Raw genomic sequence first — 13,535 nt, 5'->3', positions numbered from 1 at the left:
TGCTAAATATCAGGAGCAGCACTGTGGTGCCATGTAATATTTTCTATGTGTACCCTTATCCCCTTTCCTAGGATGAGAGTATAGGTCAGCCAATCAGCCCTACCATGTTAGCTGTAGGGACCACTTATCAAATCAAGGTCACCAGAGACTTAAGAAGGAGCAAAATCCCTATAACTGTAAGCTAGCTAATTCTGCCGGTTTTAAGTTCCATTTGTTTCATTTCATTTCATTTCATTTAGTTTTATTTCTCCTCTGAAACAACTGGATATAAGCATGTTTCCAGTTAGCCAAGTTGGTTAAAAATGTCACAAGGCAAATTACACTGTACATTGGTCATACAAAACAGTTGCATAAGTTTTCCTAAAAAATACCTGCTCATCATTCTTTTAAAATACTTGGTCTGATCATGGCCATTTCTTTAAATATTTTTTGGACAATCCAATAGATATGTAAGTAATAGACTTCTGCAACTCCTTCTTTAACAAGAGAATAAATAGATCATGGTTTTCTGATTGGTGAGTATATATTCCCCTTATTACCTCTGGCAATATTTTATAATATATTGTGTGTGTGTAAATTTTTTTATACATGTTCTTTGCGAACCGCAAATAAATGAACTAGGTCTGCACACTAAACTATTTTCAGTCATGACCTAAACCAAATGGCAACAGCAAACATGTATACATGAACAAGAATGAATGATATAAGTAGACAGCAGTGAACTAGGCACATGCTCAGTAATTAAGCATATTGTTTACTCTACACAAATATAAATTGCCCGATAGATTTGAACAATAAGAAATACATTCACTGAGAAACAGACCAAAAAGAAATGGTGATGTTGATTATGATAATGACTATGATGGTGGCAGTTATCCCCTAATCAAACAATTGTTTACAGATTTTCAAATCTATATTGGCAGTCGTGGAAATAGGTCATAGGTGTATACTAAGCTAAAGACCACTGGGACCTTTATAAACCTAACCATGCTACCCAAATATATCCCATGAGTTATTGTGCTTTAGAGATTATTTTAAAGGGTATGTTAGTTAGGGCATGATTTAAAGGCTCTCTCTGGCTATCAGAGACATAGGTGTCAGACCAGAGGTGAATTTATAATTTCCCATCCACTGGTCCAGGTTGCACTTGAATAGGGTTAGGGAAGTGATCTTTTTCAGATGGATAAGAAGTCTATTCCAGAGAATGGAGATTCTATGAGGTACATACCTGTCCCTCCAAAGTGTCCTATTTAAGTTGCAAGCAAAGTTTAAATCCTTATATGTAGCAGTTCTGATGCTGTTTGTTTTGTGAATATGCAAAAGGTCCATCAAAGTGGGATCCAAGAATGCCTTGTATGCCGGGCATAAATCACCCGTCAGCAGTCTGTAAGAAGCAGACTACAGAGAGAGGGCTTTGAAGTGATGTGCATATGACATTGTGTTTACGCCCTGTATATTTTTTTAAGGAACCTCTGTGGACATTCCAATTGTTACATGTGCCTGGTCAGGTACATACACAAAGGGGTGATCTGATGTTGTTAATCTTCATTCATGATGAATGCGTTTCGGTTCCGTCCTATGAACCGACTTGGCCAATAAAAAAGCTTGTGCCAGCCAAAAACTCTCGATCTAAGAATACCATAGTGCCCCTCTCCTTATCTCCTCAGATCTTGTTTGCCGGGTAGAGTTCAAGATGCATCAGGCCAGCTCTCAAGCTAAGTGCTTCTTTTATTTAAAAATCCTTTAACTTTTTCAGTCTAAATTTACCTTTAGTCCTTAAACTTTAGTCGTCTGTAGTTAGTGATAGTTTATTTACTGGGTGAGTAAATTTCTGTCCTTTTTTTTACCTTTACCTTTTGGTATTTCTTCGTACCATCATTGGTACAGACCCCTGCCTTCTACCCTTTGGTATTTTTTAATACCATCATTGGTATTCTCCTCCCTTCCTTCCCTTACTCTTTGGGTATACTTTCTTTACCATTGTTGGAAATAAATTTTTTTTTCCCCCTTTGACGCGTATACTTTGCTTACTTTTGAGTGTGCATCAGCATATTATTTGTAATAGATACTCCTGTAAAACTGCCATATGGTCATTGAACTGTTTGGCACATTTCAACTGCCTCCAAAGAGACCTGATCATGGAACTCTCAGGATCGTTAGCAGGAGCAGTGTCTGACTAGATACGTGTCAAAGTTGCCTCACACTTTGCTACCCTGGAGTCCATTTCTAACTCGTCCATGTGGTTGATTGCACACACAACCAAAGGAGCAGCTGGAGCAGCACGTGCAGGCGTTCTTATGAGACATCACACCTGGATGCACTTGTGTGATTTTGTGGACCCATTTAAGTCTTCCTTCATCAATGCTGCTGTTTATGCTTCCTCTCTTTTCGGGCTCAAAGTTAAGGACACACTTGCCAGGTGTGAGAAGGACGGCAAGGCCCTTTCTGCTGTGGGGATATGTTTTTCCACTTCCCAACGATCCTACTCTAGGAATCAGAGGAGCAGAAAGATGTGGTTCAAGAAGTCTCAAGGGCCTTTCAATGGCACACGTGGTGATTTTTCCCATCGGGGCAGAGGGGGCTCTCATAACCAGGAGTCCAGGGATTTCTTCTCTGGACAGCCCTACCAGCGCTCCTGAAGAGCGGCCCAGTTGTTTACCTCTGAAAGCAGTCGGGGGAAGATTCTCTCTGCACCATTTAGCCTGGTATTCCATAACAACGGATTATTGGGTGCAGAAGATAATGACCAGAAGTTATCGCATTAAATTCCATCTTTACCTGAGGCCACAAAAGTGAATCCCTGACATTTACACCCAGTCAGAGGAACACAGCAGCACAAGAAATCTGAAAGCTGCTCCAAAAAAGAGTCATACAGACAGTCCCACCAGACCAGATAGAATCCGGATTCTACTCAAGATTCCTTATAATGCCAAAAAAGACGGAACTAGAGGTCAGTTGTAGACCTCTGCATCCTAAACAAGTTCATCAAAAAGACCAAATTCCAGATGGTCATGGTTCAGTCTATCCTGTCTTTTTGGAAAGACAACTAGATGTGCTCAGTACAAATTCAGGATGCGTATTACCACATAAAAATGGACAAATGCTCCAGAAGATATCTCCGTTTCTGGCTGGGAGCCAACCACTACCAATTTCGAGCACTGCTTTTTGGTCTCTCCACAGCCCCCAGTGTGCACCAAATGCATGGAAGTAGTAACAGCTCAATTGAGACTGCAAGGATTCTGGGTGTTTCCATATCTGGACCATTGGCTCCTTACCGCCCCCACCAAGCATCTACTGCTTCAGGCCTTACACTACACTTTACACCTAGCATGATTCCTAGGGATCTCAATAAATGAAGAGAAATCAAAACTAGAGCCCACTCAATGTCTAGAATTCATTGGAACAACACTCGGCACAAGTTCCTGTCCGGTCTCCCTCCTTCTTCGCACTTGGATCCCAATTCCAAGTGATACTTTCTCAAGACAAAGTCCCAGCTCATTCGGTCCTGCAACTACTGGGTTCTATGACAGCAATTATTACTATAGTCTCTCTAACAAGATTCCACATGAGATTACTACAATGACTCATAACATCGCAGTGGTCCCTAATGACAGACCCCATATCCTTTCCAATTCACATAACAAAGCACTGCAAACAGGATTTGAATTGATGGATGAAGCCAGAAATGGAACTATGGAGTCATCCCTTCTCATTCCCTCAGCCCAAGGCTGTAGTGACCATGGACGTGTTCCTGATGGGCTAGGGGGGCAATTTCACAGACAGTCCAAGGCACTTTGCCCCCCCTTAGAGGCTGATTTGCATATCAATGTCCTAGAACTGAAGGCAGTGGTCTGGCTTTGCAAGCATTTCAATCTGTTCTCCCTTCCAAGACAACTGCTATCCAGTCGGACAACATGTTGGTCATCTGGTACATCAACAAACAGAGAGGGGAACCAGATCCTACCCCTTGTGTCAGGAAGCCATAAGAACTTGGCAATGGGTGATAGCTTCCATCCAGTTCCTGATAGCAACACACATTCCTGGGAATTCCAGTGTGATTGAGGACAAACTGAGCAGATGCATTCTCCTGCCTCGTGAGTGGTCCCTCAACCCAGAAGTAGCGATGGAGATTTTCCACTGCTGGGGTCAGCCTTGCTGCAATCTATTTGCCTCTCCCTTCAACCACAAATGCAGCAGCTACTTTGCCCTAATTCCCTCTCAGGGGAAGTCCCTGAGGGATGCTGTAGTACACCATTGGCCCCTGTGACTGCTTTATGCCTTCCGTCCTTTTCCTTTGATTCCATGATTTCTAAAGAAAGCACTTCAGTTAAGAAGCAAAGTGATCCTCATTGCACCCTATTGGCCTGGACAAGTCTGGTTCCCTTTCCTTTGGCCTTACCTGGTTCACCAACCATGGACTCTGGATCCAACTCCGCGACTACTGTTGCACCTTCAAGGGTCGATCCATCCAAACCTAATGAGCCTACAGCTGACAGCTTGGTACCTCCACTTCCAGTAATTGCCAGGCATAATAATTTATCTTCCCCTGTCCATAAAATACTTCTGGCTTCTCATAAATCCTCCTCCAGAAAAATTTATTGTAGTAAATGGAATAAGTTTGTCCTTTGGTCTCGAGGAAAAGAACTGGACCCTTTCTTTGCTCCGATTAAATCAGTGTTGGAGTATTTATCAACTTTACTCCATTCAGGAACGTCAGCTTCTAGCAACTATCTCAAATTTCCATAATGGTTTTCAAGACTCCACTTTGATGTCCCACCATCTCTGTAAAACCTTTTTGAAAGGAGTCATACATATTAAACCACCCTTCAAAGACCCAATTTAAGCCTTGGAATTTGACTCTAGCCCTACAGACTCTGACTAGTCATCCCTTTGAACCCTCTGCCACTTGCGATATGAAATTCCTGTCTTTGAAAACCTTATTCCTGGTAGCCATTACCTCAGCAAGGAGGATTTCTGAATTACAGGCCTTGTGTGCGAAATGTCCTTACATATTTTTTCCACAAAGAGAGGGTATCACTTCGGAATAACCCACTTTTCTACCCAAGGTTGTCTCCGACTTGCATATTAATCAATCCATTGACCTACCAGTCTTCTTTCCAAATTTCTCTAATAAAGGAGAATATTGTTTGCATTTATTGGATGTACATAGGCAATTACTTTTCTATTTAGACAGAACTAAATCCTTCCAAAAATCTGATCAATTATTCCTGTCCTTTTCAGGACCCAAGTTGGGAAAATCTATTTCCAAAGTCACATTGGCAAAATGGCTGAGAGACTGCATTTCCTTTGTTTATATTAACAGAACAAAATGCATTTAACCACTAAAATCAAAGCTCATTCAACTAAATCAGTGGCTACTTCAGTAACTTTCCACTCCAGAGCTTCTATGGATGATATTTGTGCAGCAGCCATGTGGGCTACCCCTCATACCTTATCACTCAGTACAAATTCGGCTTGGTCTCCAGGGGGAGGGCATCCTTCGGCTCAATGGTGCTCAGGAATATCCTTCCATAGGGCCTCCTGAGACATAAAGTAGCTAGGGACTCTGTCCCATTCATCATGAATGAATGAAGATTAACAGCATCAGATAAAGAAGTTATGTTCTTACCATAACATTCCATCTGTGTTGTTGATCTTAATTCATTCATGACACCCCACCCTCCTACCCCCTCCGAAAGACTCCTGGAGCTTCGGATTTGATCCTGGTTACTTAATAGGGAATTTGCTCATACAAAGCCTCCGCTTTTCTTCTTACAGGCAAACTCGATCTGAGGAGATAAGGAGAGGGGCACTATGGGTATTCTTAGCTCGAGAGTTTTTGACTGGCGCGAGCTTGTTCCAAGGACAGAACCGAAACCCATTCGTCATGAATGAATGAAGATCAACAACACAGATGGAACGTTATGGTAAGAACATAACTTCTTTTTATACTTAATGATGGGTTTGATGATGGCTGAATACAGTGGTCCGATGACATTTATCAATAAGGTAATTTCCCTGGGGGCATGACCTCCCCAAAAGTACTATTATGCATTTCTTTGCATTGTGTTTTAAGTTTAAGCCATGGCTGTGGCAGCAGTCATTTGTCTGTGTTAGACCTTCCTGGAAGATGTTAGTATTTTTTAAGGTATCTATAATTGCTTCTAGCTTGCAATCATCTGCAAACATGATAAGCCAGAAGCCCTTGAAATTGGTCTTGACTTCTGAAAAATGAATACCAAAGAGTAGCAGACCCAGCACAGAGCCATAGGGTAATCGACTGGTGACCAGACTCTTTGTAGAAGTGGTCTGTCCAGTCCTAATTTCCTGGGTCCTGTCTGTGAGCCAGCTGGCTATCCACTGAGTTACATAGGGGTTTATACCTAATTCTGTGAGTTTGTTTGCAGTGTCTGAGTTGAGTATTGTATTAAATGCCTTAGTTAGGACAAGATGGGCAATATATACCATTTTGCCCTTATCCACCAGATTCAGTAGGCATGACATGCATTTGATGAAATCAAACTGAGTCATAAACTAATGGCAAAGCCACTTCTAGTCCTGTAAGGTGTGTGTATGTGTGTGTATATATATATATATATATATATATATATATATATATATATATATATATATAATGCGATCTAAACAAGCTAGAGACCTGCTACAACAAAATCGCCAAATTCGCCACAGGGGCATCCTACCGTAGTCACCACTGTCTCTCACTTGCTGAACTGGGCTGGCTTGAACTCCCTCACCTCCTTCAATGGTATCAACTCTTACTTGCCCACAAACTAGTAAACCATCCACTAAATGTCCCATCCCTCCAGAATCTACTCCAACCCTATCGCACCACCAGACCACTAAGATCCAGCAACAAAAATCACTTGCAGATCACTAAAGCCAATAACTCTGCTGGTGAAGCACTATTCTCTTGCAGCATAGCCAAATTATGGAACTCCCTCCCACCCACAATTACATCCATACCATCATTCACCCACTTCACAACTTTACTAAAAGCGCACCTAAAAACATGCTGGCTATGCCCTTGCAACTCCCACTCTAATATCACCCACCCCATCCAACAACTACCTTTCTTTCCACTCCACTAACTACCTTGATTATAGTAAGCTCAGATGCTCATAAGCCTAGTACTTATTATACAGCAGGAACTTCTTATTGTAACATTTGTTAATGTCTGTTATGTACTTTACAGATAAAGATTCTAGTTGTCTACTGATGTACTATGTTCTTCATCTGTAAATATGTTGTAAGTAATTGCTATGTAAATTGTTAATCGCTATGTAACCCAATGTAACTACTGTCTGTTTATTTTAACTGTGGAGCTTTTCTCCCCGGGCCTCCACTGAAAATGGACCTACGTCCAGTCGGACACTCCCGGTCAAATATAAATAAATATATACATATATATATATATATATATATATATATATATATATACACACACACATATATATATATATATATATATATATATATATATATATACACACACATATATATATATATACACACACACATATATATATAGATATAGATATATATATATATATATATAGATATAGGTATATATATATATATATATATATATATATATATATATATATATATATATATATGAGTCTACTTCATAACATTGAAATTTCATAATTTTGAATTTCATAACATTGAGACCATAACTGTTGGCCGAAGGAGAAGAGGAGGGCGAAGGCATGCCCGAAGGCAGGAAGAGAGGAGGAAGGTTAGGAGTGTAGCAGTGAGGGTAGGAACTTTGAATGTTGGCAGTATGACTGGTGTAGGGAGAGAGCTAGCTGATATGATGGAGAGAAGGAAGGTTGATATATTGTGCATGCAAGAGACCAGATGGAAGGGAAGTAAGGCCAGGTGTTTAGGAAATGGGTTCAAATTGTTCTATCATGGTGTGGATGGCAGGAGAAATGGGGTAGGGGTTATACTAAAGGAACAATATGCCAAGAGTGTTTTAGACGTGAAGAGAGTGTCTGACAGAGTGATGTTTATGAAGCTCGAAATTGATGGCGTAATGATGAATGTTGTTAGTGCATATGCTCCACAAGTTGGGTGTGCGATGGATGAGAAAGAGAAATTTTGGAGTGAGTTGGATGAAGTTGTGGTGAGTTGTACCCAAGGGTGAGAGACTAGTGATTGGAGCAGACTTTAATGGGCATGTTGGTGAAGTGAACAGAGGGGATGAGGAAGTGATGAGTAGGTATGGTGTTAAGGACAGGAATGCATAAGGTCAGATGATTGTGGATTTTGCGAAAAGGATGGACATGGCTGTGGTGAATATGTATTTTAATAAGAGGGAGGAGCATAGGGTGACGTACAAGAGTGGATGAAGATGCACACAGGTGGATTATATCCTATGTAGGAGGGCCAGTCTGAAGGAGATTGGAGACTGTAAAGTGGTGGCAGGGGAAAGTGTAGTTAAGCAGCATAGAATGGTGGTCTGTAGGATGATGTTGGTGATCAAGAGGAGGAGGAGTGTGAAAGCAGTGCCAATGGTTAAATGGTGGAAGTTAAAAAAGGGTAATTGTGAAGTGGAGTTTAGGGAAGAGTTAAGACAGGCACTGGGAGACAGTGGAGAGTTACCGAATAGCTGGGTAACTACAGCAGAACTAGTAAGGGAGACTGCTAGAAAGGTGCTTGGTGTGACATCTGGACAGAGGAAGGAGGACAAGGAGACCTGGTGGTGGAATGAGGAAGTACAGGAGAGTATACAGATGAAGAGGCTGGCGAAGAAGAAGTGGATTGTCAAAGAGATGAAGAAAGTAGACATGAGTACAAGGAGATGAGGCGCATGGCAAAGAGAGAGGTGGCGAAAGCCAAGGATAAGGCATATGGAGAGTTGTATGAGAGATTGGACACTAAAGAGGGAGAAAAGGACCTATTCCGATTGGCTAGACAGAGGGACAGAGCTGGGAAAGATTTGCAGCAAGTAAGGGTGATAAAGGATAGTGAGGGAAAGGTACTCACAAGAGAGGAGAGTGTGTTGAGTAGATGGAAAGAGTATTTTGAGAGGCTGATGAATGAAGAGAATGAGAGAGAGAGAAGGTTAGATGATGTGGGGATAGTGAATCAGGAAGCGAAACAGATTAGCAAGGAGGAAGTAAGGACAGCTATGAAGAGGATGAAGAATGTAAAGGCTGTTGGCCCAGATGACATACCAATGGAAGCATGGAGGTGCTTAGGAGAAATGGCAGTGGAATTTTTAACTAGATTGTTTAATGAAATTTTGGAAAGTCAGAGGATGCCTGAGGAGTGGAGAAAAAGTGTTGTGGTACCTATCTTTAAGAATAAGGGTGATGTGCAGAGCTGCAGTAACTACAGAGGGATAAAATTGGTCTGTCACAGCTTGAAGTTATGGGAAAGAGTTGTAGAAGCTAGGTTAAGAAGGGAGGTGATGATTAGTGATCAGCAGTATGGTTTCATGCCAGGAAAGAGCACTACAGATGCAATGTTTGCTCTGAGAGTGTTATTGGAGAAATACAGAGAAGGTCAGAAGGAGTTGCATTGTGTCTTTGTAGACTTGGCGAAAGCATATGACAGGGTGCCTAGAGAAGAGTTGTGGTACTGTAAGAGGAAGTCGGGAGTGGCAGAGAAGTATGTAAGAGTGGTACAGGATATGTACGAGGGTAGTGTGACAGTGGTGAGGACTGCAGTGGGAGTGACAGATCCGTTTAAGGTGGAGGTGGGATTACATCAAAGATCAACTCTGAGTCCTTTCTTATTTGCAGTGGTGATGGACAGGTTGACAGATGAGATCAGACAGGAGGCCCCGTGGACTATGATGTTTGCAGATGACATTGTGATCTGTAGTAAGAGTAGGAATCAGGTTGAGCAAAGACTGGAGAGGTGGAGATATGCTCTAGAGAGCAGAGGAATGAAGGTCAGCAGGGCTAAGACAGAATGTATGTGTGTAAATGAGAGGGAGGGAAGAGGAATGGTGAGGATGCAGGGAGTAGAATTGGTAAAGGTGGACGAGTTTAAGTACTTGGGATCAACAGTTCAGGGTAATGTTGAATGTGGAAGAGAGGTGAAGAAGAGAGTACAGCTAGGGTGGAATGGGTGGGAGAAGAGTGTCAGTAGTGATTTGTGACAGATGGGTACTAGTAAGAGTGAAAGGGAAGGTCTACAAGAGGGTAGTGAGACCAGCTGTGTTATATGGGTTGGAGACAGTGGCATTGACAGAGGCAGGAGTTAGAGCTGGATGTGGCATTTAAAGATGTTAAGATTTGCACTTGGTGTGACTAGGATGGATAGGATTAGGAATCAGTATATTAGAGGGTCAGCTCATGTTGGACAGTTTGGAGACAAAGCAAGAGAGATGAGATTGCGTTGGTTTGGGCATGTGCTGAGGAGAGATGATGGGTATATTGGGAAAAAGATGCTAAGGATGGAGCTGCCAAATTAGAGGAAAAGAGGAAGGCCTAAGATAAGGTTTATGGACGTGGTGAGAGAGGACATGCAGGCGGTTGGTGTGACAGAGCAAGATGCAGAGGATAGGAAGAAATGGAAAGAGATGATCCACTGTGGCGACCCCTAACGGGAAAAGCCGAAAGATGATGATGATGATGAGACCATAACATCAAAAAGTTAAAACGCTGAAAACAAAAAACATTGACAACTCAGAACATTGAAAGCATGCTTCATAACATTGAAAACTACATCCCACAAGAAAATAAGATCCCCTCCATCTACAACACCACCTAACTAACAAACACACTTTCTACTACGTTTCTGCACCCCCCCCCCATGTGGGGGGCTCTGGCCCCCCCACACCCTCCGTAAATTAAATATACTAACTCCAAGATCACACCACAGTGGGAAAAAAGTTACTTTCCTAACGTCATGGCAGAGCCCCCCCTAATGGGGTGCAGGGGGGCTTTCCCCCCTGCAGAAACTTAGTAGAAAGTTTGTTAGGTGTTGTTATAGGTGGAGAAGATGTTATTTATATATGCACTGTAGTTTTCAATGTTATGAAGCACACTTTCAATGTTCTGGGTTTTCAGTGTTTTGGGATTTAGATGTTTTGGTCTCAATGTTATGAAATTCAGCATTATGAAATTTCAGTGTTATGAAGTAGACATATATATATATATATATATATATATCACACAACACAGGAGTATTTGCATTTATGGCTTAACTGGGACCCCTTGGATAGCTGCAGTAGATGAGATTTTAGCAGTTTGTCACGTAACTTGGTAGAGCGTACATTTTTGTGGCAAAGCATTTCAGATGCTAGAAGCAGCTTTACTAAATGCGTTCTCTGTGGCAGCTAAGGTGAATGAAGGTCTTTGCAAATGGAAGTCTGCATTTCAAATTATGAGTGGAATTTCTAATAAAGAGCTTATTTCTAAGCAGAGGGCAATACTTGTTATGCATTATTTTGATTTATTATTGTGTGTGTATATATGTATGTATGTGTATATAGATATATTTATTTACACACACACACACACACACACACACATATAGTGTGTGTGTGTATATATATATATATATATATATATATATATATATATATATATATATATTTTTTTTTTTTTTTTTTTTTTTTCTTGTATTATAGAAAATAGGATATGGTCCCTTTTTAGAAGCCCAGTATTTCTATAATACCATTTGTTTCCCTTCTGGGACCTCAGTTTTGTTTTTTAGCTTCAGCTATTGTGGGGGATTTATTTAGAAACAAATGTACTGCTTTTATAAACTTTGAAAGTTTTACTTAAAAGTTTTATGTGTAACATTATTTATTTTGGCAGGGATAGCAGTGGGGCATATTGTGCTTGTGTTCACACTGTGGCAACTTATCTGTCATTTGTTTCTTTTGACTTATTTTATTTCTTAGAAGTTTCTAACAGTGAGTTAGTGTACTGTTTGTGAATTACTGCAATTATGGGGATGTTATATGACAGTGAAGTGTAAATGTGATGCTTATATAAACATTTTGACAGCTTACCTTCTGACCAACTTGTTCTTGTGATTCTAGCCATGACTGAAGCCTCTTCACCAGTAACAACACACAAACAATGCTTCTGCTGGTCTGTTGTCCAGAGTTCTTAGAAAGTGAAATCTTCTTACCAGATAGCCCTTGCCAACTACACAGACTGTCTTCACCTCATCCAATAGTGGATGACATTTTAGTGGCCAGCAGTTGTTCCTCTGACCACTCACTTACCTCTTCAGTTTCCTCTGATGTAGTCCTTTTGGCAGCCACAAACTGGGGGTCAGCCATGCCCTCTTTGGCTGTGCCAGTATCCATTACAGGCATGGGATAAATATCTTTTCTGGGGCATGGAGATTTCAGGGTGATGCTGCTAATGGATATATCAGAAGGAAGGTCACCTTGAAGGGATGAATATTCCTTCTCCGGGTCAGCCTTCACAGATACCTATAACAAAACATTTTTTCCAGTGCAAAGGGTATTTAAAAGAAAATATGATTTTCTTACTGTAGCAGAGAAATTGTTATAGACAGCTAATCCCGGAACACTATATACAGTACCTATTAAGGAGGTCAGTCTAAATATTCCTAAGAAAGACATGTCAGATGATTCTGACATGGACAGAGACAAGGCTTTGTCTCCTGTAGGTTCTCTAACCAATTCTCTGTGGGCAAAGATTCTTGGACATCATTTCTTCCTTCGAAAGAATTATCTTCTCAGTATATTGCCAGGATGTTTGGCATTTCTTTAGGGAAACAAATGGGTGTCCCCCCCCAATTTAATGAGATATTTTGGTATGTTTTCTCATTCTACTCCTCCTCCTCTAGTGCCTGCCTTGGAGGATGTAGATAATACTCTTTGTAAAACAACCCTTTTCACAAATTTCAGTCCCCAATAAACCAGGTAGGCTTTGCACTGTGTCTCAAACCAATACTTCCCCCTGTGAAAGAAAGGAAGATTTTGGATGGATTTGGTAAGATAATTTTTTTCTTTCAGTTAAGCATATAGAATTAATGGGTCTACTTCAGAAACCCGAACACTCACCTATCCAACTTCCAAAACGCTGAGATGAAAAGGCCAATGACTGTACAAAACTGACGTCCTGAAATACAGACTCTCCATTCCAGGTAATTAACCACTTGGCCATCCTACCAAAAAAGTAAAACCTAAGGAAAGCAAACCCCCCTAACTAAATATACCAACTCCAAGATCGCACTACCGTGGGGGGGGGGGGTAAGGGGCACAATTCAACAGGATGGCCAAGCTGTTACTTACCTAGAATGGAAAGCTGGTGTTCTGAGAAGTCCGTGTTGTGCAGTCATTGGCCTTTTCGTCTCAGCTTTTTGGAAGTCAAGTAAGTGAGCATTCAAGTTTCTGAAGGGAACCCAGAATTCATAACTGTCTGACCCATAAGTCAAAATTTCTTCTTGTTTGTATAGACTGTTTGAAAAAACATACTTTCCTCTGATGGCAATGCCTATCTCTATTTTATTATTTACAGCATGTAAAAAGTATTTAAATATGCTTTAAGAAATATTTATGTTTGTGCAGG

This window comes from Protopterus annectens, chromosome 7.part1 (assembly GCF_019279795.1).
Source record: "Protopterus annectens isolate FY-2018-M chromosome 7.part1, PAN1.0, whole genome shotgun sequence".
Lineage (NCBI taxonomy): Eukaryota > Metazoa > Chordata > Ceratodontiformes > Protopteridae > Protopterus > Protopterus annectens.
Note: the sequence above shows the minus strand (reverse complement) of the source record.